Source organism: Artibeus jamaicensis, unplaced genomic scaffold (genome assembly GCF_021234435.1).
Source record: "Artibeus jamaicensis isolate MK-2021 breed Jamaican fruit bat unplaced genomic scaffold, CSHL_Jam_final contig_511, whole genome shotgun sequence".
NCBI classification, from domain to species: domain Eukaryota; kingdom Metazoa; phylum Chordata; class Mammalia; order Chiroptera; family Phyllostomidae; genus Artibeus; species Artibeus jamaicensis.
This window is the reverse complement of record NW_026521866.1, coordinates 806,423-832,092: the sequence shown is the minus strand read 5'-3', so window position 1 is coordinate 832,092 and position 25,670 is coordinate 806,423. Positions and strand designations below refer to the sequence as shown.

The 25,670-nt window shown below is 39.9% G+C and overlaps 1 protein-coding gene across 1 annotated transcript in view; it reads right to left on the bottom strand.

Annotated features, from left to right (window-relative positions):
- The window catches only part of RAB31 (RAB31, member RAS oncogene family), a 157,215-nt gene that overhangs the window by 114,583 nt on the left and 16,962 nt on the right, over positions 1 to 25,670 (bottom strand). The window lies entirely within an intron of this gene.

The following is a 25,670-nucleotide window of genomic DNA, read 5'->3' as shown; positions in this document are numbered from 1 at the left end:
ATTTGGCATCATTGGGGGCTCAGAAAAGGATCAGCTAGAGCACTGCCTTCCTAACCATTAGTCCTACTGTGAACCAGCCCTTCCAAAAGCCTAAAAAATAAATAGTAATTTTCAAATACTTTTCAGATAGGCACTATATAAACAGTCAGGTTTTATTATGACTTGAAGCAATACTTTCACTTTCAAGTGAATTGAGATATACAATATAATTCAGATATTACATCTATCCTGTTTATTTTTGGTCACAAACATATTGTTTTATAGCTTTTGAGCACATGAAAGTTATTTGTACATCTGTTAATCATTCTCCTCATATGCTAGTAATGCCTGTACAGGGAAAGTCACCACAGAGAACTTAAAAAAACACACACACAAAATTCAAGGAAAATAAATTATTTCAAGCAAAACTATTTCCATCAAAAGTAGGTCAAAAGGCTGGATTATTAAAGCTTTGTCCCTGGTCTTCATTTTATTCTGTAAGCATTGCAGACTGGTTACAATTGCTTTATAATGGACATTTTTTCTATCCACTGTTTTTTAAGTGACAATTTAATAGCTTTTACTTTTTGCTCAGAGCTGTGAAACCACCACCACAATCAAGAAAATTTTCATTACTCTAAAGAGAAACCCTTCACCCCTTAGCTGTAGGCTTCAAACTGCTGCCCTTTTCCCCAGCCCTAGGTCCATCCACATTTATGAATAAAAACACATCTTTTATTAGCAGACAGAAATCTATGAAGAAAACATTGAGTATGTCCTTCGCATACACACTTGCATAGCTAAGGGTTGGCCCCACGCTCCTTTCCAGCTGCTTTAACAGGACTTGGCTGTTTCTCTGACACATTAGCATTTCTTTACTCTTCCTGTCCAGACAAATGGGGCGTTGTTCACGACAGGAACTTCCCAGAAGGCCCATCAGCCCTTCAATGGGAAGCATCAACAGAGTGTATGCCCTAGGATTCTCTAAAACCCACAAAAACCTCTCTTTTCAGTTTCCACCAATCCTGCACCATGATGTCATAAATCTTACCCAACCCCAACCAAGTTCCTGCTCTGAAAGCCCTCCTTAAATCAAACTCGTAATCCTCAATCATCAGACCTTGCCTCCCCCTACCAAGACTCTGCCAACACTTTGGCTTTGCCAAGTAGTAAGTAATGTCTTACCCACAGCATGTTGGTGAAATCTGAGGACAACTTTGGACAGGAGAGAGGGCAGGGAGTCTGAGTCGCCACCAGCCATAGGCCTGGAAGCCACTGACTTACTCTCCCTGTCTGCTCCAGGGGCCCCTGTATCTTCAGGAAACTTGTGGGTACTGAATGAAGAGAGGTTACATTCATAAAAGACAAAGGAGCCTTGTGGAAACTGAAGACAGAATTTCCAAATGTAATACCCCCAAAATGGCTATCTCAGGGTTCGTGTAGAAAGTAACCTCACCTGAGGGAGCTAACAGGCCCCTGTCACTTCCCAAGGCTGGAGGAGCTGTAGGGACCACCAATATGCAGTGAAGCCAATGGTAACTTAAATAAAGCACACATGGATGCTGTAGGGAACCCAGATGGGAGGCAGTGATCTCCACTCCTAACAGCCCTTGAAAGCCAGGAAAGCACTCTACAGCTGCCTGTGTGCATGAGTGTGAGCCAGGCTAGGGAAGGTGTGCTGGCACATGCACAAGTGCACAACAGTGGTGGAAGGAAGGCATGCAGCTTCCGACGTGGCCTGCCCTAGGGGTGTGAATCCTTGCTGGGCGGCACTCCCAGTAAAGTTTCATCAATTCTGACCCCACCAGTCCTTGCCTTGCCTCTTTCACACTTAGGGCTGGCACCCCATTCTGGACCTCCTTTGCCACAACTCAGGGTTGCCACTGACTACCTGCTCAACTTCAAGCACAAAATGCCCCAGCAGGAGTAACCCCTTCTTCAAAGCAGTACCTGCCAGGGGCTTGCTTAAGTTCAGCATCTCGCAGTACAGGCCAGGAGGAGCACACCTGCACGGCAGTGAGGGCTGCCGCTCACTACCGCCTCAAGGCCTCCTCAGGCCACGCACTGCCACTGCAGACCCGCCCCAACCCCCCCCCGCCCCCGTGAGGTAGTTTGCATATGTCATGTCCCAAGGAGACCTGGTTTGTTGTTTACCCTCCTCATTCTAGCCACTGGTATGACGAGGCCAAAAGATGAGTGATGACAGTGAGTTACCATAGGGTGGGTGAACATTAGCCCATCAATAGAATTTTAAAATCTGCCTTTGGAGAAATAAAAAAACTTTTACTGTAAAGTGATGTATTACTAGTGCAATAATGCAAATTAAATCAAGCTTCTGAGAAATTCAACTTGTTTTTCCAGAAATATTAGAAGAGTAGAAGACTTCTACAATTATTCCTTGAAAGAAAAAATAAATTGACTTTTACTGAGAACTTATCATATTACAGGCATAGTCCTTAATGTTCTCATGTTACTTGTGCTAGCTAACTATAACAATACCTCTGTGAAATAGACATTGTTATCAACATTTTACAAGTCTAAGGCTCAGCAATCCAACTTAAGGACACAGGAATAGCAAGTGACAGGTGACAGGGCCAGGATTCAGTCACTCATTTGGTCTAACTGAAATCACCACACTCTTTCCATGACCCAATCTTGTTTCTCTCTTCTTAGAGTTCAGAGCCTAAGAGAAGAGTCAATTCAAAGCTTTGGTCAAGGAATTGCTGGCCTGGCAGTGTCCTCATTGGAACATAAACAGTGCTCATGAGAAGCTATTGTGGACCTAGGATACCCATTCTCCCCTCCATCCATTAGAAAAAGAACCCCAAGTTTAGCTGGTAAAGGTGGCCACAGGACTCAGTTCTGACAAACAGGAGAGAAGCATAGGCAATGTGTTGGCCACATAAGGCACCAAACCAGCCCTGAACCAGCCACCAGGACTGATAAAGGAGAAAGAAATTAGTTCTCTCCTACTTAAATCACTGTACTTTGAGATTTCTTGTTTTAATAGCTAAGCTTGTATTCTAATAAATACATATCTAAGAAACTTAAAAGCCTGTGTATTCCTCTCTAAATAGTCTAAGAATTATCCTTCTAGCTTCATCATCCTATTTACCTGCTTAGCACACCACTTCAGAAGGTATATACAGGTATATTCCTCCTGGGCCCCATGTCTGAGTTCTCACAAATCTAGGTCCAACTTTACAAGATTACTTGTATTGTATGACACTATACCAGGCACCACAATCCGTTTCTTTAAATCCATATTTTTCCCAATGTCCTTATTTGGGAAATGTCACCCACCCACATTTAGGTGCTGGGCAGGCAGCTATCTGCCACCACGGTTTCCCGGTGGCCCGCCCAGGCTGGCATTACCTCATCTGAACTGAAGCTATGCTCGCTGTTCTGTCAGGTTGCACTTGGCCTTTAGCAGCTGCATCTAGTTTCACACACAAATGGCCAGTGGGGTTGCCATGGCAGCGAGCACCATTTAAATGCTGGCAGGCTGGCTGCCTGCCAGGACCAAGTTGTTGGTAATCCTGTCTTGTTAGCTACTGTTAAGGCAGACAAAACACTTTTTATGACCATTCAGCAACAAGAGCTTAAAAAAAAAAAAAGCAGAAGGGGGTGGGGTGTCTGTTGGAACCTTTGACCTATTTAGAGACCCCAGCTTAGCTGCCTTATGAAATGCAGTATTTCAGCCCCTCCACATATAACCTACCATCATTACCTGGGATTATATAACAGCTATAGGAAAATTTGTTCTAGCCTGCCATTTCTGTCTTCACGATAGCCTCTTACCAATCCAAGATTGATTAGCTGTGACATCTGCTGCTATCCATGACCAGAATAATAAGCACAAGCAATTCACTTTGGCCATGACATTCTTAGTGAAGAGCTGCAGCAGAAGATAACATACATCATCTGCTCATTAGTAGTAACACATAATTAACAGCATTATTTATCTACCCCACAACAAACAGTATAATGAAAACACTGTTTCACAAAGAGAAACCAGCATGATCCTCTATGTACTGAATTATGAATGCTATACTCTATCACCTACAATATAAATATAAATATATTCTATGTAAAATAGAATTATCTATGTAAATGATTTACTATTTTACCTATGTAAAATAGTATATTATATACTGTATACATTATATTACATGTTATATAAGGCAACTCGGTGTGTATGTGTGACATCACCTATTACAGAGGCATGACTAAGGCTAATTTAAATCGAAACAGATGGAATCACCAGCTATGCTGACAAAAAGAATGCTACAGAATTAAACTGACATATGCAACTGGTTTTTTTTATGGCATTTGATTGGAATTTATATAGGCTTGACCTTGTCGCAGGAGCAGAATCCATCATCAACAGAAAGTCATAAAACTGAGAGTGTCACCTTGGCACACTATTCTAAACTTATTAGCTGATCCTAGGCTAGACACATAAATCTATCCATTCATTCTTACAATTGGTACACCTAACATTTGTAAGTGCAAATAGCTAATACACTGTAACATGTATGTGAAAGAGTAAACTAGAAATAACATATATTTAAGAACAAAAATAATGAGGCTTTGCCCCTGCCATCCAACAATATCTCAAAACACTGCCACCAAAACTTTTTGGCATTAGGGGAGAATTTGGAAATTCACCATATATTCTAGTGTAAATTATACGCAATTTTCAAAGCAAATTTATTACCACCATAGTCTGAAGTCTTTTTAGAAACTGGAAACATAACCCTCTTAAGACTTTTCTTGACTTTGGAAAATGTAATTATTAACAAACATTTACTAAATTAACTTTCGATGCCTAATACCATATTAAAACAACCAGCAAATATTTACAAAGAAAATTCCCAGGATGAATGCCACTACTTTGGTGTGCTGAGTCGTCAGGAAATTTATAAATAGATGACAAATGAACAAGAGGAAACTGGGAGGGTAGGAGCACCCCTCCACGGTAACAGAGAAGGCTCCCCAAGCACTGCCTCCAGCATCGCATCATTGAGTGTCACCTACGAGGAGGCCCTGAGTCAGCTCTGGTCCTGTATGGTCCCAAAAGAAGAAAGAAGCCATGTTAAAGGTCAGTAACAAGAGTGGGTAGCATGTTTCTAGAACATCAGTTCTTGATTAAGGAACTAGATACTAGAATCAAAATAAAACGTTTTAATAATGGTAGAGATGTTATTTACTTTCTACATCAAGATGGTAAAGAGTGTGAAAAAATGCCTCCTTTAAAAAGAAGACAGAGAGCCCTGGCCAGTGTGGCTCAGTGGGTGGAGCACTGTCCCGCATAAAAAAGGTTGCAGGTTTGATTCCCTGTCAGGACACGAACAGGAGGCGGCCAATCAATGTTTCCCTCTCACATCGATGCTTCTCCATCGATGCTTCTCACCCATCCTCTCTCCCTCCCTCTCTCTCTCAAAAGCAGTGAGGAAGTGTCCTTGGGTGAGGATAAAAATAAAATAAGATAAAATTTTAAAAAGAAGACATAAATTTTGAGAGAATAAAATCACACACAACATATTTTGATCACTTAGCAAGTCCTTCCCTGCATGTAGCTTAAGGGTACAGTAATTTGGTCCTAGAGCAAAGCAACTCAAAGCAGTTGCCACCCCAGGGAGATTTCAGTCATCAAAGCCAAGGAATGCATCTCAGCACCTCTTTTGACTTAAGAACTCTGTCATCCTCTGGCTATATCCATCATCTCTTCCACATTCGTCGCACTAAAGCCAGGTCTGTAGGGGCTACACGGTCTCAGGCCCTGACCCCTGCACATCTTCACCTTGGCAGTCCATTTGATCTCTACGGACTGGCTGGGTCCACAGAGCCAAGTGGGAGCCAGGACCAGGTCCACGAGACGTGTGGTCAGGGTCAGGTTTCTCACAAATGCTTCCTCCATGGGGACTTTTCTGGGTCTCCTTTGTACATCTTGTCTGTTGTCCCTCCTCCCCGCTCACTGCCTCTCCTTTCCTATGTTCATGACCTTCACTTAATATGAGCTCTACCTCCACTCCTGCAGACTGCCTACCCAAGTTATTTCAAACCGATCACAATTGTGTCCTGGCCCAGGTCAAAGTGATACATTTAAGCAGAAAGGAATTTATAGAAAAGATATTTGCAAAGAAACAAAAAGACACACAATAGACACAACAGAATGGTTAGCATTAGGTAGAGGCCAGGAGTGAAGTAAAGAAATAAAAATGAATTCATCGAAGCTAAAAAATAAGAGACAGGATGTATAATACATGGAGCTGGGATAATTAGGTGGCATGAACTGAGAATTATGATTCATTTAACTATCCATAAACATAAATACATAAATACAGGGTAAAAACATAAATACAGGGTAAAGTGAGAGCCTTAACTCTGGTTAACTCACGAGATATTCAGAAAATCTGCAGAGGTGGGCTGGGAAAATAGACAATGACCACAGCCAAAATCACACTGAAACGTCAGGCTGGCTACGTAAGTCTGCTGGGTTCTGCGCGCCTGGGCCTGCCTGCCTGCTGCAGTCTCGGCTCATCCCAGACAGTGCGGGGTGTCCCAGGTCCTCAGGGCCTGGCTGCTAGGCAAAGTCGGTGGTGCGGGCCTCTGATTATGGAACCTGGTCCCGTGCTTGGAACCAAGCAACCAAAGAGGTATTTGGCCTCTTTAGCTTCTATTTAGAAGCCAGGATCTGTTTCCATCCTAAATTAATACTATAAGGAACTTCTTAAAATAGGAAACAAATATCTACACTTTTCCTTTCATCTTATTTTGCAGTTTGAATAACTCAGACCTGGGTCTGTGTCCAACTCAAGACAAAACTCAGTTTAGTTCAAATGAGAAGCTGCTCCTTCTCAGACACTTTTTAGGTTCTCTGAGAAGCTTCTCTACGTCTGATCTGGAGACTAAGCTAAGACAGTCTTCCATCCCATGATTTTTGAGGATCATAGGGCAACAAAAGTGTTAACATTCCAGATAAAGTTCTGTTCGTTCATAGAGCAATGAGCACATTTCCTGTATGTGAAACTTCACCACTGACAAGCGTGAATTCACATGCATGAACAGTGCAACTGCATGGCGAAATGCCGGGTTCTACTTTAGAGCTAAGTTACGTACAAACTCTATGATCAACTCCCCACCATTACAAAAGAGAGTTTCATAGCAAAAATAATAATAATAAAGTTACCATCTCAATAAACACTAGGCAACTAAAAGTGAAGAAAACCCCACCCCAAAACTTTAACTGTGGCAGACCTAAGCTGCGAAATTGTTACAGGTGCGCACTTAGGGTAGATCCTTCCTGATTTCTCTTTCTGATTTCAGACACTCAGACTTGCCTCACAAATCTGAACACATGCATGTAGTGTAAGTGTACTCAGGAAAAGAGTGTTTCAAAATTCCTTCAACACTTCCTTCCAACATCCCGCAGCCTAACCCTTCTCAGTGCTTACTTAACCTGAGAAAGACATAGCCAGCGACTCGTACTTAAAGCTGAAAAGGCAGGTGAGGGCCAGGGCCGCTTTCTTCCTCTGGAGCTCCTAGAAGGTGCCTGGCAGACATCTCGCAACCCAGAAAAATGGTCTTTCTTCTCCCTCCACCACTAACCAGAAATCCGCCCATGTAAAATGCTATCTTGGGCTTCAGAAAATATGGAGCGAGCATGTGTGCCCTTACAACGCGGTTGTCCCACTCTGTTTAAACATCTCCTATAATGAAGAATTCAAAGGTCATCCTCTAAATTCTTTCCCCAGTCTTGAAATGTCACCACTACAGCTGCTCTTATCCAGATGGGCTCTATCCACAAAACATCGCAGCCTCATGAGTGGGCACAACGCCCCAGGTAAAATCGATGGTTCGGGAACCAGCTTCCAGTAACCAAACCTGAAAGCAGAGTGACCTTGGCCACTAGCATCATTAAGGCTCACCCTGAGCTTACTCACAACCTGAGTAGCCAGCTTTGACCACACTCCCTGGTCAAGCACGTCACTTCCTCCTGCCCTTACGCAGGAGGCAGCTGGCACGGAGGCTGAACGACACAGCCAGTGGAGTCCACGGGCCTGGAGGTGAACACTGGTTCTGCCACTGATGGGCTGCGGGCTCCCAGCAAGTTGAACCTCTCAAGGCTTCCATTCCAGCTGTCCTATGATGACATTAAAAGCTGCAGCTCATTGAGGCTCGTAAAGATGACACAGAGAGACAGTCTGCCCAAAGTCCAGCATGGACAGAGTTTGATAGATACTTCTACTTACTTTCTACATTTGGTTTGACGGACCTGAGTTTGTCACCCTCCTTCCTTCCCCCTCAGTTTTACAGGTCCCTCACTACATGGCAATCCCATTAAATAGAACATATTCCTTCCCCTCCACATTTTTAGACCCTTCTCCCCTTTCAGTTAAGGAGAATTAGACCTAGGGTGGCAAAATTCACCTATTTTTGTCAACAAAAGTATAAGAAACAGAAATTTATTTTTAAATAAATGTATTTAAAAAAATAATTTCACTTCACCAATCTCCCCTCAATTCCCCAAACTATGCTTCTCTAGACTCTTCTTTTTAATAGCTACTACCTCAAACTTCAGGGCCCTAATTTATCTGTTAGAACACCAGAAGACTATGGCATGAGGCTTTCTCCAACCTCCGGTCAGAGTCTGAGAGTGATGGGGAGACCAGCTGCAGAAAGTTTGGGAGTTCAGCCTGAGGACACAAGGATCTGACCAATGGATCAGGGAACCCAGGCAGAAAGCTGGGAGGCAGACAGCAGCCCATCGTCCCAGGAGTTCTATCCACACCTACCTTTGACCAACTCCTGGAGGAATGAGGACCCAGGAAAATGGGATGAGACTTGAGGTTGGGGTTGGGACACCGGACGGAGAGTAGGAGTCAGAGTTCTAGGCTGAGCAATTAAGCATAATGAAGAGGAGAGCCTGTGCCTCTAGAAACACTACTGACAGAGGAGAATGGGACAGTTCTGGGCACAGGAAGTGCTGTGTTCCTGGAAGCAACCAGACCCCAGTCTGACTGGCAATAGCAATGCTAGACCGAGCACTGGAATAGAGCACCATTTCACTCACCAGAGCATATGCCCTTACAGTCTGCACACTACATGCAGTAGAAAGTACTGTTCATTATTTGGAGAGATAAACCCAGGCTCTGGGATCATTTTAAATGCACAGTGTTACATGTTAAGCTTGATTTATCCCTAACTTGCAATTCCCACTAATGTAGCAATGTCTGGATGAACTCCAATGGAAGTGATCTCACACGTACTGAAGTAGAAAAATAAAAGACATAGCATAGAATACCCAAGTGCTATAGATGGTAGAAAGTGTAACTCATGGCTCTCTGCTTTTTTTTTTCACCACAAGTCTAAACACATAAGCCATCGTACTTCAGCTCCAGGTACCACCCCAGCTCAGTTCACAACATCCTTCTTTCCCTTTAAGTCACCCTCAAATTTTTCACTCATGAGAGTGTCTTCCAGCAAGGACTCAATTAATTCAATATATGAAATGTTCCAGTCTATTATTCTTGGTAAGGTGAGCATTGTCATAGCCTATCAAAACTCACTATATTCTCTGCACTTAGCAAAACTCTTGCATGTTATAGTGGTTCAATAAATATTTGTTGAATGAATAAACCAGTTAACTAGCTCTGACTTGCAGCCCCTGGCATTCAAGGCACCTATACTGTTCAGCTCCAACAAGCCAATTCCTTTACACAATTTCTAAATTTTCCTGAGGCTGACTGATTCGGCACTCAATGGTACTTCTAAGAGAACAATATAGAGCCCAAATATAGACCCACATACACACAGGAGTTGCATTTATGACAAAAATAGCATATCAGATCAATAAATAATGATAAATTAATCAATAGATGGCATTAAAACAATTACCAAGACATCTGGAGTTAAAAAAGAAAAAACAAAATCCTTTTCTGGCTCTTTATACCAAAATAAGTTCCACATGATTTAAAATGGTTTTTTTTTAAAAGACACTATGAAAGTACTGGAGCAAAACATAAATATAGGCAAAACTTGTAATACTACAGTGTGGATGAACTTTCAAAGCAAAACACAAAATTACAAAGAAAAACAAAAGATATATTTGATTCAATAAGAATTTTTCAATATTGGTGAGATTTTAATTTTTCAATATACTTGATTGATTATGCTATTATAGTTGTCCCATTTCACCCCCTTTATTCTCTTCCACCCTACATACCCTCTCCCACCAGCATTCCCCCACTTTAGTTCATGTCCATGGGTCATACATATAAATTCTTTGGCTTCCACATTTCCCATACTATTCTTAACCTCCCCCTGTCTATTTTCCACCTACCATTTATGCTACTTATTCTCTGTACCTTTTCCCCCTCCCCCTCTCCCACTCTCCAGCTGATAATCCTCCATGTGATCTTCATTTCTGTGATTCTGTTCCTGTTCTAGTTATTTGCTTAGTTTGTTTTTGTTTTTGCTTTTTAGGTTTGGTGGTTAATAGTGGTGAGTTTATTGTCATTTTAGTATTCATGTTTCTGATCTTCTTTTTCTTAGATAAGTGTCTTTAACATTTCATATAAGGGCTTGGTGGTGATGATGGACTCCTTTAACTTTACCTCATGTGGGAAGAATTTTATCTGCCCTTCCATTCTAAATGAAAGCTTTGCTGGATAAAGCAATCTTAAATGTAGGTCCTTGCCTTTCATGACTTTGAATACTTTTTTCCAGTCCGTTCTTGCCTGAAAAGGTTTCTTTTGAGAAATCAGCCGACAGTCTTATGGGAACTCCTTTGTAGGCAACTGTCTCCTTTTCTTTTGCTATTTCTAAGATTCTCCCCTTATCTCTCAACTTGGATAATGTAATTATGATGTGCCTTGGTGTGTTCCTCTTTGGGTCCAGCTTCTTTAAGACTCTCTGGCCTTCCTGAAAGTCTATTTCCTTTGCACTGTTGGGGAAGTTTTCCTTCATTTTTTCAAATAAGTTTTCAATTTTTTGCTTTTCAGCTTCTCCTTCTGACACCCCTATGATTCAGTTGTTGGAATGTTTAAAGATGTCCTGGAGGTTCCTAAGCCTCTCCTCATTTTTTTGAATTTTTGTTTCTTCATTCTGTTCTGGTTGAATGTTTATTTCTTCCTCCTTGTCCAAACCGTTGGTTTGAGTCCTGGTTTTCTTTCCATCGCTCTTAGTTCCCTGTACATTTTCCTTTATTCCACTTTTCATAGCCTTCATTTTTCCTCTATTTTGTGACCATACTCAACAATTTCTGTGAGTATCCTGATTACCAGTGTTTTGAACTCTGCATCTGATAGGCTGGCTATCTCTTTGTGGCTTAGTTGTATTTTTTCTGGAGCTTTGATCTGTTCTTCCATTTGGGCCATATTTTTTTTTTTGTCTTGGCACACCTATGACATAGTAAGGGGTGGAACTTTAGGTATTTGACAGGGTCGGGCAATCCACGTTGCAGCGTTGTGGTGCTATGGAGGAGGAGGGGTCTGAGAGGGAACAGTACTGCTTGCTCAGCTCTCTGCAGACTTTCGGTCACTTCCCCCACTACCCACAAGCAAACTGGGCCCTTCAGGTGCTGATTACTGGATGAGTGGGTTTGTATACATTCTAGGACCTTGTGGGTTGCTCCAATAAACTCCCCTGTGAGGCTGGGAGTTTCTCCCACCCCCTCAACCCTCAGTTTTTTTTAGTCAGAGATTTTGAGGGTTTATTTCCCTGCATTGGAATGCTGGGTTGCGTGGCCTGATTTGCTCCCCAGTTGTTCCTCCCAGTTTATCCACACACAAATGTAGGACTCTGCCAACTGCTGCCTTTCTGAGAGTCCTCTCCACCTGGCTGCCAATCTCCACCCCTCCTACTGATGTGGATGAATGTTCTCAGAAATCAGTAAGAAACACAACCCTTTTTAAAAATGGGTAAATGATGTGAATAAGTAGGTAACAGAAAAATAGTTCATCAATAAATATATGCAAAGATACCCAATCATTCATAATTAAAGATAAGAAAATCAGAACTGGTTATCACTTTTAACCTATAATCTAAGCAAAGATAAATGTTTAATAATAGTCTGTATTGGTAAACGTAAAAAATTATACACTCAAACTCTGAAAGGAAATGTAAATTGATACAATATTGGAGGCTAATTTTGCATTAACTTTTTAAAAACAAAAAAATTTTATATATCTCTGACCCAACATTTTATTTCTAGAAATTATCCTGCAGATAAACTTCACACACATACATTAAGCTTCAGGTACAAGGGTTTTTTACTGCAGAATTGTTTGTACTATTAAACATTTATCCTTAGAGCACAATTAGGTAAATTGTGATATATTGTTGTAATAGAATACTATGTGACTTTTAACTGATACATACTAACAAGAATATATACTAAAGGTTTACCTTTAGGTGAAAAAGGCAAGAAAATAACACATGAATAGATAACATCTAGAAAGAAAATAAATGAGTAGAGGAAGGTGGTCTCTTTTCATTTGTAACTTTCTGTACCATTTTTATTTTTTATAAGTATATATTAAGTCTAGTCATTAAAAAGAACTTCAAAATTTTCTTCATAGAAAAGTTTTCTTCAATAAAAATGGAAACAATATTTTGAATATTTGAAAGAACTGTTTTCAAATGCCCATCAACACTATAAAAAGGCTTTATTTATTTGTAACTAATATGCTTTTTAGATTAACTAAATGACTAAAATAGTCCTCCAATGACATCACTTTCCAAACTCTTTTACACACCAGCAGCACACCCACAACATTATATTATTTGCACAGCATTAGCCACCAGTGGCTGCAGCCTGCCCTGCTACACCAGCCAAGGCCAGGCCAACGTGTGAGTCTCTGCACCCCCAGGACCCAATGGTAGCCACCAGCCCACTAACTGAGGGGCTCCTGTTCTAGGCATCTCTATCAAACAACACCATATTAATATAATTAGTTCAAAATATTATAACCCTTCATAGTGTAGGCTTATAATACGCTATGAAGGGGATTATAGTATACTCTTCATAGTGTATTATAAATAATACACTATGTAACACCATAAAATTGTAACATAATGTAGAATCTTCACTTCTACACTATGTTACAATTTTATGGTGTTAGAAGTCAGGAGGAGAATAGGCTACTTTTTTCCCCTTTATTTTTTTGTGGGGGAAGAGGAACAGAGAGGGCTTCTGGGTGGCTGGTAATACTTTGTTTCTGGATCTAGGGACCTACACAGTTCTGTTCAATTTGTGACAATCCACTGTGCACTATATTTAAGATGTGTACTTACTTGGTTATGTACATTACATTGGTTGATCAAAAAGTTTGTTTAATTTTTTCCATAAAATAAAAGGTATTTTCATTTTCACTAATAACTTTATTGATTTGGATATTTTGAGTATGTCAGCTATCTTCCATGTGATATAAAATTGACAGTTTTCAATTAATGTCTCGATTTGATCACTATCAATTTCAACTGGTCTACCTGACTGTTGAGCACTGTCCAGCAAGAAATCTCCAGAATGAAACTTCACAAACTACTACTGACATGTTCAGTCAGTCCCAGCACCTTCTCCATACACTGCACAAATCTTTTGTGTGTTTCAGTTCCATTTTTACCTTTCTTAAAATAATAAAGCATAATATGCTGACAATGTTCCATATTTTCTTCCATTTTCAATATTAAAATGGCTACACAAAAACTCACAAATTTTGATTAGTTTTTAAAAATGCACACTGATATGAGAGTTGACACAATACAATCTAACAAAATTGTTTCAAATGGAGTTCAAGACAACTAAGCATGACTAGAGTCATCTTACAGAAAAAAATCAAAAGAACTTTTTGGCCAACCCATACTTCAATATAAAATGTAGAGTATGTTAAAAATTTGGTCAAATTAGTGAAAACAATGAAGCTCTACAGTATCACATAGTAAATCAAAAGCACTTAGGCCTTGCCAGGTCCCCTAGGAAAGCAGATTAAAGAAAAGGTTTAGGCTGGAGACAATCTCATAGAAAATACCTGTTTAAACTTTTCTAAGCCCAAGGTTATCAGGATGTAGATTTGTTTGGGGCGACATAGGTCAGAGAATTTTTTGAACATGACATGCCAGGCAGGGTCTCCGTTGAAGGGTCATAGATGCAAACTGTCAGCAGTTTACAAAGAAGGAAGCTGAGCCCTGCTGTTTGTGACTTGCACAGTAATCCACATCTGCCTGCCCGATGCAGGCTTGTCCCCTCTCACAGTGCTACACTGGCAGGAGGGCTGTCCAGGTGAGATTAACAGTTGTAATGGCAGACCTAGAAACTTCCAAAACCTAACAGGCCCCCACAATCCAGCAGGCTGGCCTTCCAATTGACTGATCACAATTCACAAACTGACATTTGCTAAACTCAAATACAGCACTTCACATGGATCCTATGAAGGAGTAAAGGGAGAAAAGGACTAATGTAAGATGACTGCTTTTTGAACACACAAGCTGGGAAATGGGAAAAGCCAAAAAGCCCAGGCCCAAGGATACTCCTCACACACAGGATCTGAGACCCTGAGCAAAGCTTTAACGTTGCTTGGCCTCAATCTCTCACACATGCAAACAGATACAAAATGCCTACCACATAAGGTTTGAGAATTAAATAAAACAACGTATGGAACTGTAAAATGCTAAACAAATACAAGGTATTGCTTGTAATTGCTATCACGCATTAGTGTTATAATGGATGTATTATTAGGGCCCTCCTATTGTTACCAACATCCAACCTTCCCCAATACAGCACTCTGCCTCTTCACATCTAGTATATTCCCAGAAGTGAGAAGCAGTCATCTTACCTCCCGAAAAAACCTGTGCAGGACTCTGACACTGTGAGAATTTTCCTCTTTTTCTCCCATGGAAATACTTCATACCTGGTGCAAATTATTCAATCAGATTATTAAATAATTATTAATACAAGACCTTTTATGTTTTTAAAATCCTCTTCTATTGATCCAGTGGTGCCCTCACTACTACATGCCATTGTGAACAAGTAATTTATGACTAACACTAAAGTTTGCCACGCAGCAAAGGAGTTACATATATTGGGTTTTGCAGCCCTACGAAGCCAGCTCAAATCCTCAAACCTTTGCTTCTGGGCTGGCCTTAGTTATTTGCCTGACTGATAAAATGTGGCAGAAATAACATTCTGGGATCTATGAGAGTGGGTCACAAGAAGCTTTTTATCTTCTGCCCATGGTTCTTAGAACCCTTGCTGTAGAAACAGCCAGCCACCATGCACCAAGTCTGACTGCCCTGAGATTCCTCCATACTGTGAAGAAGGCCAGGCTAACTGTGTGGAGAGGCCCCATGGAAATTTATACCTGGTTAGTCTCAGCTGATACAGCCACACCAAACCAAGCACCAGACATATAAGTGAGGAAGCCTTCAGATGGCTCCCGCCACCATCTGACTGACACAACATGAGAAACCTCAAGCAAGAACTACCCATCTGAATCCAGTCAACTCACAGCACTGAAAAAGAACAATAAATTGTTACTTTAAACCACTAAATCTGTGGCGGTTTGTTACACAGCAATAGATAACTGAAACACTCAGCATAGTGTTGGCACATGTCAACTGTTATAATTACGGTGATACTCATAAACTAGAATAATTTCCAGATCTTTTGTATGGTGACATCCTTCTTAAAGAAAGGCATTCTGAAGGGCTTTCTTGATTGGAAAACAATAGAGTAAGTTTTGGCTTCGATTCTAGGACTATACACCAATCCTTCTCAACTATTACTAACGTGATTAGGGGTAGGAACAATTACAAACTTTTATAGTGCTTATGAGTTTTTAACTATGTTTTTCTTGTACCCATTGGTATTTTTTTAATGAGGAGGATGTCAAGGACATATGAAGAAGACACATTTCCCTCACACTCCACTCATAAGCAAGAACAAAGATGCGCCCATTTGGTTGTGACACAATAGTTATGATGAACAAATAAAAAGCACAGGGACCCCGCAAGTAAAATGTACAGTAATACAATTCATGTTAATGGCAGCAACATATGCAGAAGAGTAAATTATGTCAATTATAATTTTAACAATATTTTAATATTTATATTTTATTGTACAATATTACATAGTAGGTTATCTTACAAAGATTAACCTATATAATGGATGTCTAGAAATAACACAACTCAAAAATAAAAGAAATAACACAACACATCTTTATACTTTATTTACTTTTTTAAACGCTAAGGTTTATTTTATTTTTTTAAGTTTAATATTTACTTTATTGTATTTTTTCCATTACCATTTAGTCCCCACTTACCCCCCTCCCCCCAGCAGTCGCCAAACTGTTGTCCATGTCCATAAGTCCTTTTTCCTTTCACCTCAATATGTCCGTCCCCTACCCCCACCACAGCTGTCATCTATATTCCATCTATGAGTCTGTCTCTGTTTTGCTTCTTCAGTGTGTTCATTAGATTCCACATATGAGTGAAATCGTATGGTACTTGTCTTTCTCTGACTGGCTTATGTTACTCAGCATGATGTTCTCCAGGTCCATACTGTTGCAAAGAGTAAAATTTTCTCCTTTTTTAACAGCTGAGTAGTATTCCATTATGTAAATGTCCCATAGCTGTTTTATCCACTCATCTCCTGATGGACAGTTGAGCTGTTCTATATCTTGGTAATTGTAAATAACGTTGCAATGAACGTAGGGTTGCTTATGTTATTTCAAATTAGTGCTTTGGGCTCCTTTGGATATATTCCCAGCAGTGGAATCACTGGGTCAAAAGGCAGATCCACTTTTAATATTTTGATATCCCCACACTGCTTTCCACAGTGACTGTACTAATCTGCATTCCTACCAACATTGTACAGAGTTCCCCTTTCTTCCACATCCTTGCCAGCATTTGTTGTTTGTTGATTTATTGATGATAGCCATTCTGACAGGTATGAGATGGTATCTCATTGTGGTTTTAACTGGCATTTCTCTGATGATTAGTAATGTTGAACACCTTTTCATATGTCTATTTGGCCACCTGTATGTCCTGCAAAGCCATCTGGCACGGGGCTTTGTTAAGTCTTTTGAGTACCTCTTCAATTTCATTAGGTGTAATCTGTCTATTCGGATTTTCTGATTCTTTACTCATTTTTCAAAAATTGTTGTTTCTAGGAATTTATCCATTTCGTCCAGGTTGTCCAGTTTGTTGACATATAATTGTTCATAATATTTTCATACAATCCTTTGAATTGCTTTGGTGTCAGTTGTTACTTCTCTTTCATTTCTCATTTTATTTATTTGGGTCCTTTCTCTTTTTTTCTTGATGAGTCTGGTTTAAAGTTTGTTAATTTTTTCTAAATATATTTTATTGATTTTGCTATTACAGTTGTGGCATTTCCCCCCTTCACTCCCCTCTGCCCCATACACCCCCTCCCACCCACATTCCCCCCTTTTAGTTCATGTGCCTGGTGGTACATATAAGATCTTTGGCTTCTACATTTCCCATACTACTCTTACCTTTCCCTGACTGTTTTCTACCTACCATGTATGCTATTTATTCTCTCTACCTTTTCCCACCTCCCTCCCCCTCCCACTCCCCTGTGGATAACCTTCCATGGGAATCTCCATTTCTGTGATTTTGTTCTTGTTCTAGTTGTTTGCTTAGTTTGCTTTTGTTTTTGTTTTAGGTGTGGTTGTTAATAATTGTGAGTTGCTGTCATTTTACTGTACATATTTTTTATCTTCCTTTTCTTAGATAAATCTCTTTAACATTTCATAAGGACTTGGTGATGATGAACTCCTTTATTACTTGACCTTATCTGGAAAGCACTTTATCTGACCTTCCACTCTAAATGAAAGCTTTGCCGGATAGAGCAATCTTGGATGCAGGTCCTTGCCTTTCATGACTTGGAATACTTCTTTCCAGCCCCTTCTTGCCTATAAGGTCTCTTTTGAGAAATCTGCTGACAGTCTTATGAAACTCCTTTGTAGGTAAACTGTCTTCTTTTCTCTTGCTGCTTCTAGGATTCTCTCCCTCATTTATATCTTAGGTAATGTAATTATGACGTTCTTTGGTGTGTTCTTGCTTGCATCCAATTTCTTTGGGACTCTCTGGGCTTCCTGGACTTTTTGTAAGTCTATTTCCTTTGCTAGCTTGGGGAAGTTCTCCTTTATTATTTGCTTGAATAATGTTTCCATTTGTTGCTCTTCCCCTTCTCCTGAGGGTACCCATATAATTCAGACGTTGGAACATTTAAAGATGTCCTGGAGGTTCCTAGGCCTCTCCTCATTTTTTTGAATTCTTGTTTCTTCATTCTTTTCTGGTTGATTGTTTCTTTCTTCCTTCTGGTCCACTCCATTGATTTGAGTCCCAGTTTCCTTCCCATCACTATTGGTTCCCTGTACATTTTTCTTTATTTCACTTACTGTAGCATTCATTTTTTAATCTAATTTGTGACCAAATTCAACCAATTCTGTAAGCATCCTGATTACCAGTGTTTTGAACTGTGCATCTGATAGTTTGGCTATCTCTTCATTGCTTATAGTTATATTTTTTTCTGGAGCTTTGATTCGTTCTTTCATCTAGGCCATTTTTTTTGTCTTGACACATCTGTTATGTAGTGAGGGGCAGAGCCTTAGGTAAGGTAAGGTAACCCAGGCAAGGTAACCCACGTTGCTGGGTTGTGATGCTGTATGTGGGGAGGGGGTCCAAGAGGGAACAATAGTGCTTGCTCCACTCTCTGTCAGATTTCAGCCCCTTCCCCTACTTCCCACAAACAAATTGAGCCCTTCTGGTGCTGATTCCCAGGTGGGTGGGTTTGTATACGTTCTAGGACCCCTTGCATCTCTCCAATGAACTCTCCTTTGAGGCTGGGAATTTCAACCCCCACAGGTATTTTCAATCAGTGGTTTGAGGCTTTATTTCCCTTCACTGGGGCCCTGGATTGTGCAGTACGTCCCGCTCTCACTTTGTTTCGCCTGGTTTATCTGTGCACAAATGTGGGACTGCCTGCTCCAGCAGCCACTGCCTTGCTGGCCAGCTGCATCCTTGAGCACCCCATTCCACAATTCACTGCCTCACTGGGTCCGTCAGCTGCTGCCTTGCCCACTCCAGTCCTCCAGCCACTGCCTTGCTGCAAGTCCTCTCTGCCCAGCTACACATCTCTGCCCCTCCTATCACTCTGGATGAGTATGTCTTCTTTAACTCCTTCATTGTCAAACTTCCATACCATTCGATTTTCTGCCAGTTCTGGTTGTTTTTTGTTTTTAAATTGTTGTCCTTCTTTTGGTTGTGGGAAGAAGCACAGCATGTCTACCTACGCGTCCATCTTGGTCGGAAGTCTTCCAAAGGTTTGTCAATCTTGTTTACTTTTTCAAAGAAATAGCTCTTGCATTCATTGATGTTTTGTATCATTTTTTCTAGACTCTATTTCATTTATTTCTGCTCTGATCTTTATTATTTCCTTCCTTCTACTCACTTCAGGCTTTGTTTGCTGGGGTTTTTTAAACATCTTTTTTATTGTTGTTCAAGTAGTTTTCTGCCTTTTCCCCTTCAGCCCTCCCCACCCCCCTCCCCTGTTTCCACCCCACGTTGTTATTGTCCATGTGTCTTTTATTTGTGTTCCTGCAAACCCTTCACCCTTTTCCCCTTATAATCCCCTCCCCACTCCCTTCTGGTCACTGTAAGCCTGGTCTCAATTTCAGTGTCTTTGGTTATATTTTGCTTGCTTGTTCATTTTGTTGATTAGGTTCCTGTTAAAGGTGAGATCATATGGTATTTGTCTTTCACTGCCTAGTTTATTTCATTTATAACGCTCTCCACTTCCATCCATGCTGTCACAAATGGTAGGAGCTCCTTCTTTCTGCTGCATAGAATTACATTGTGTAAATGTACCACAGTTTTTTGATCCATTCATTTACTGATAGGCACTTAGGTTGCTTCCAGCACTGTTCTTTTTCAAGTTCCTTTAAGTGTGTACTTAGATGGTTTATTTGAGCTTTTTTTGTTTTTTGTTTTTTATAAGCCTCTAATGCTATGAATTTCCCTCTCAGGATTGCTTTCCCAGTGTCCCACAGATTTTGGGTTGTTGTTTTCTCATTTTCATTTGTTTCAAGGTATCTCTTCATTTCTTTCTTGATCTCATTGTTGACCCATTCATTGTTTAATAACATGTTATTTAGCTTCCACGTCTTTGCATGTTTTTCAGTGTTGTTATTGTGATTGATTTCTTTCATAGCATTGTCATCCAAGAAGATGTTTGATATGATTTCAATCTTCTTAAATTAATTGAGACTTGCTTTGTGTTCCAACATGTGGTCTATCTTAGAAAATATTCCAAGTGCACTTGAAAAGTATGTATATTCTGCTGCTTTGGGGTGTAATGCTTTGAAGATATCAATTCAATCCTTTTGACCTAGTGTGTCATTTAAGGCCACTGTCTCCTTGTTGATTTTCTGCCTGGAAGATCTATACACTGAAGTCAATATGGTGTTAAAATACCCAACTGTGAGTGTATTTTGTCAATCTCTTTTTTTATGTCCATCAAGATTTGCTTCACATATTTAGGTGCTCCTATGTTGGGTGCATAAACATTTACTACGGTTACATCCCCATGTTGGATTTTTCCCTTTATCATTATGTAGTGTCCTTCTTTGTCTCTTACTATAGCCTTTGTTTTAAAGTCTATTTTGTCAGACATAAGTACTGCTACCCTAGCTTTTTTTCTTTTCCATTTGCATGAAATATATTTTTTCAACTAACTTTTATCTGTCTATATCTTTTGACTTGTGATGGGTCTCTTGGAGGCAACATATATATGAGTCTTGTTTTCTTAGCCATTCAGCTACCCTTACATCTTTTGGTCAGAGTATTTAAGCCACTGACATTCAAGGTGATTATTAATAAATATGTATTTAGTACCATTTTATTGTTAGACAGTTTTCCTCCTTTTTTTCCCTTTCCCTTTTTTGTCATCTTCTTCTTAATGTAAGCTCTTTAACATTTGCTGCATACTGCTATGGTGTTAAATGAGCTCCTTTAGCTTTTTCTTGTCTGGGAAGCTCTTTATTATGCATTCAATTTTAAATGACAGCCTTGCTGGGTAACGTAGCTTGGTTGCAGGTCCTTGCTTTTCATTACCTCGAATATTTCACACCACTCCCTTCTGGGCCTAAAATGTTTTTCTTGATAAATCAGATGCAAGTCTAACCGGCACTCCCTTGTAGGTAATTACCTTCTTGGATTCTCTCCTTGTCTTTAAGTCTAGTCATTTTAATTACAATGTGTCTTGGTGTAGGCCTCTTTGAGTCCAACTTATTTGGGACTCTGAGCTTTCTGGACTTGTATGTCTTTTTCCTTCACCAGATTAAGGAAGTTTTCAGTCATTATTTCTACAAAGAGGGTTCTCGATCTCTTGCTTACTCTTTTCTCCTTCCCATGATGCTAATGTTGCTACAACACATATTGTCCAAAATGTTTCTTAAGGTCTCCTTGTTTTTTTGTTTTTTTTTTTTATTATTCTTTTTTCTTCTTGCTACTCTGCCTGGGTGTTTTTTCCTGCTTTGTCTGCCAAAACAGTGATTCAGTCCTCTGCTTCAACAAACCTACTGTTTATCCCTTGTAGTGTATTATTCGGCTAAGATATTGCATTCTTCATTTCTGACTGGTCCTTTTTTATGGTTTCTATCTCTTTTTCATGCTGTTGAGTATTCTTATAATCATTGCTGTAAATTCTCTATCTCATAAATTGCTTCCCTCCATTTCATCTAGGTCTTCTGGAGAATTCTCTTGTTCTTTCATTTGGGGTCTATTTCTTTGTCTTCCCATTTTGACTGCTTCTTTGTATTTTCTGCCTTAGATATTAAACTAATTAGCTGCCAAAACAATCAGTTGTTACTCTAATCAAGTTGCAATTAATAGTCTGCTTTAAGCACCACAGGGCGGAGCACAGAAATTCCTGTGGGTGGGCTATTGCTTCCCCTCAGGCTGATGTCACTTGGAAAGGAGTACTTTGCCTGGGAAAGATGGCTTCTGCCGTATGGGGAATGACTCAGCACATGAATCCTGGTATCTGTTCCTTTGGTTCTCTCCCAAGAGACACAAGCCCATGCTCTCCTCATGTGTCTCTTCCACTCTGCTCTCCTCTGCCGGAGCCCAGGGTAAGTGGATGCAAACAAAATTTGGTCCACTGGCATTTAAGAGGCTCTCTGCATCTCCAGCCATCTCTCCTGTCAGAAAGCAACTTGGCTGCTTTACAGAGCTGCAGGTTATCTGGATTTCTTTCTAGCTCTGGTGCCGTAGGCTGGGGAGCCCAGCTTTGGATTTAGACCCCACACTTCTCAAGGGGAACTTCCCTAGCCACTGAAATATTCCTCCAGAACTTCACCTGCTACCAGTGGGAACCTCACCAGCCCTCTTGTGCCTTCTGTGTATTCCTTACCAGTCACGGTGTGGTGAAGTGGTATCTTCTATCTATCTGTGGTCATAAGACTTCTCTCCAGCTAGTGTTCTTTTGGTTATTCCAGATGACTTCTTTACAATTTAGTGGTAATTCCAGATTGATCCTGGGAGAAGGTTAGTGTAGCTTCCACTTACTCCTCTGCCATTTTGGATCAACCCACAACTCATTTTTTTAAGTAGAAAGAACTCATCTTTCTTTTGTAAAAAATTATATGCCATATTTATTAATAGTTCCTTTTAAACTGAATTGTGTTGAGAGACCTTGAAATAATTGAGTTCATGAATCACATGCTTCAATAAATAATGTCTTCATAAGAAGGGTATTTTATAAAAACAAATGCATAATTTGCTTTATTTTCACATATATTGAGGTTTCAACACACTCTATGTATATCCACAGAGATTTATAGGGTTTTCAAGGTTGTCCATTAGGTGTGTCACATTAGAAAAAGCAATAAGACTATAGAATCAGGGCTTGCTACTCTGGGAATAGAATTTCAGGCTGAACTCAGCATAGTTCAGAATATACCTCCACATTCCACCTGGTGGTGCCCAGGGACCAATGATCAAACACAGCCTTCCTTTCCAGAGTCCTGTTAACACTGACACTTCATTAGGGAACAAAAGCCTCCATTAGCCATAGCTGACCTGAATGGTTGGAGCAGTGTTTCTCAGATCAGTTTAAGACTCTATAGGATTAAGGGGAAAAGCAATCCAAGGACTCTAATGTAGCCTTTATTATTGTGTAAATATGTACAAATACTGAAAATTTACATGAACTGTTTATGGTACTGTAAAATGACAAAATAAAGAGAAATGTATTAATTAAATACAAACTAAACTATAAAATCCAATAATATTCAAGTTAGCATTAGACTAATATGATGGGTAATGCTGCTCTGCTAAACTGAAACAGCTCTAGGCTGTCCTGGATTCTGAGGCCAGCATGCTTTGTTACCACATCCCATGTGATGGTATAATTCCCTCACGCTCCACTCACAATCTATGGACAAAATTTCTGTTTCTGCCTTTGAAATAGTCCAGGTGGGACCCAGAACAGCCCAAGACGGACTCCACTCACCACCTAGGCTGCTGCACTCTGGGAAAAGTTATCATGACCTGGCCTCCCACCAGGCCAATGGCAGCAGCAGTCCCCTGCTGGTTAGCTTTGCATGCATACTCCTGTGATCACAGTCCACCCTTCACATGGCTGCTAGGGAGATCCTCATAAAAGTTTAAGTCAGATCCTGTCACTGCTCCCTATGAAAACCTCCAATGGCTTCCCCACTGCGTTCCCAGGATATGTCACAATTCTCACACTGGACTGCAAGACCCCATGTAAATAGGCCCCAAACCTCCTTCTCCTCTCTTCCTAATGGTCACTCTGCTCCAGCCACACTGGCCTGTCTGAAGGTCCTCAAACTCCCAGGCAACCCCTTCCAGCCAAGCCTTGGGAGACCCCTCTGTTGAGAAAGCGCAAATATAAATATTGAGTGTATGTATGTGTGTGTTGCATCTCTTTCTTTTGTATTGTTTTTCTCTTTAGAGGTCTCTGGTAGGTGTTTTATCTCATTTCCTGTCTGAAACCACTCCCTTATACTGCAATTAATGACCCACTTTGGCTTTCTACTTTGTTTATTGATCTATGTTTATTGTGGTTTTCATTTAAAAATTTTTATTGTAGTGGGGTAACATCGGTTAATAAAATTATATAGGTTTTAGGTGTACAATTCTATAATACATCTGTATATTGAATGTGTGTTCGCCACCCAAAGTCAAGTCTCCTTCACCATCATTTATCCCCCGTTACTGTCTTCTACCTTCCTCCTAGCCCTTTTCCCTCTAGGTACTCACCATACTGTTGAGTTGGGTTGGTTTTTAGTCTTTATGCTTAATCCCTTCACCTTTTTCACCAGCACCTAATGTTCCCCCACCTCTGACAGCTGTCAGTCTGTTTTCTATATCTATGAATCTGTTTCTATTTGGTTTGTTAGTTTACTTTGTTCAGTAGATTCTACATATAAGTTAAATCATATGTGGTATTTGTCTTCTCTGAGTGGCTTATTTCACTTAGCATAATACTCTCCAGGTCTATCCCTGCTACTGCAAAAAATAAGATTTCCTTATTTTTAAAAACCAAGTCATATTCCACTGTGTAAATGTGCCACAGCTTTTTTTAATCCAATATCTACTGGTAGGTACTTGGGTTGCTTCCAAATCTTGACTACTGTAAATAATGCTGCAATGAATATAGGACTGCATACATTCTTTCACTAGCATTTTGAGTTTCTTTTCATATATTCCTACCAGTAGAATCCTGGGGCATGAGGCAGTTATATTTTTAATTTTTTGAGGAAACTTCATACTGTTTTCACAATGGTTGCACCAATCTGCACTTTTACCAATGGTGCACAAGAGTTTGCTTTTCTCTATATCCTCACCAACATTTGTTGTTTGCTGATTTATTGTAAAGTGATATATCATTGTGATTTTAATTTGCATTTCTCTGATGATTAGTGATGTTGAACATTTTTTCATATGTCTGTTTGACAGTTGTATGTCCTCTTTAGGGAAGTTTATTTTCAGGTCTTTTGACCATTTTCATTTGGATTGTTTGGTTTTTTGGTGTTGAGTTATAGAAGTTCTTTACAAATTTTGGACATTAACCTCTTATCAGACGTATCATTGGTAAATATGTTCTCCTATTCACTGGGTTGTTTTCATTCACTGATGATTTCCTTTGCTGTGAAAATACTTTTTAGTTTGATATACTCACATTTGTTTATTTTTTTCTTTTGTTTCCCTTGCCGGAGGAGACATATCAGAAAAAATATTGCTATGAGTGGTGTCTGGGATTTTACTGCTTATATGTTCTTTCTAGAATTTTTATGTTTTCAAGTCTTACATTTAAGTCTTTAATCCATTTTAAGTTTATCCTTGTGTATGTTGTTAAGACAATCTAATTTTATTCTTTTGCACACCTGTCCATTCTTCCCACCATTTATTGAATAGACTACCTTTATCCCATTGCAGGTTCTTGTCTCCTTTACTAAATATTTTTAAGATTATTTTATTTTATTTTGTTATTTTAGAGAGAGGAGAAGAGAGGGAGAAAGAGAGGGAGAGAAACATTGATGTGCCAGAGAAACATCAATTGGTTGCCTCTTGCATGCCCACAACCCAAGCACGTGCTCTGACTGGAAATTGAACTGGCCACCTTCAGTTCACAG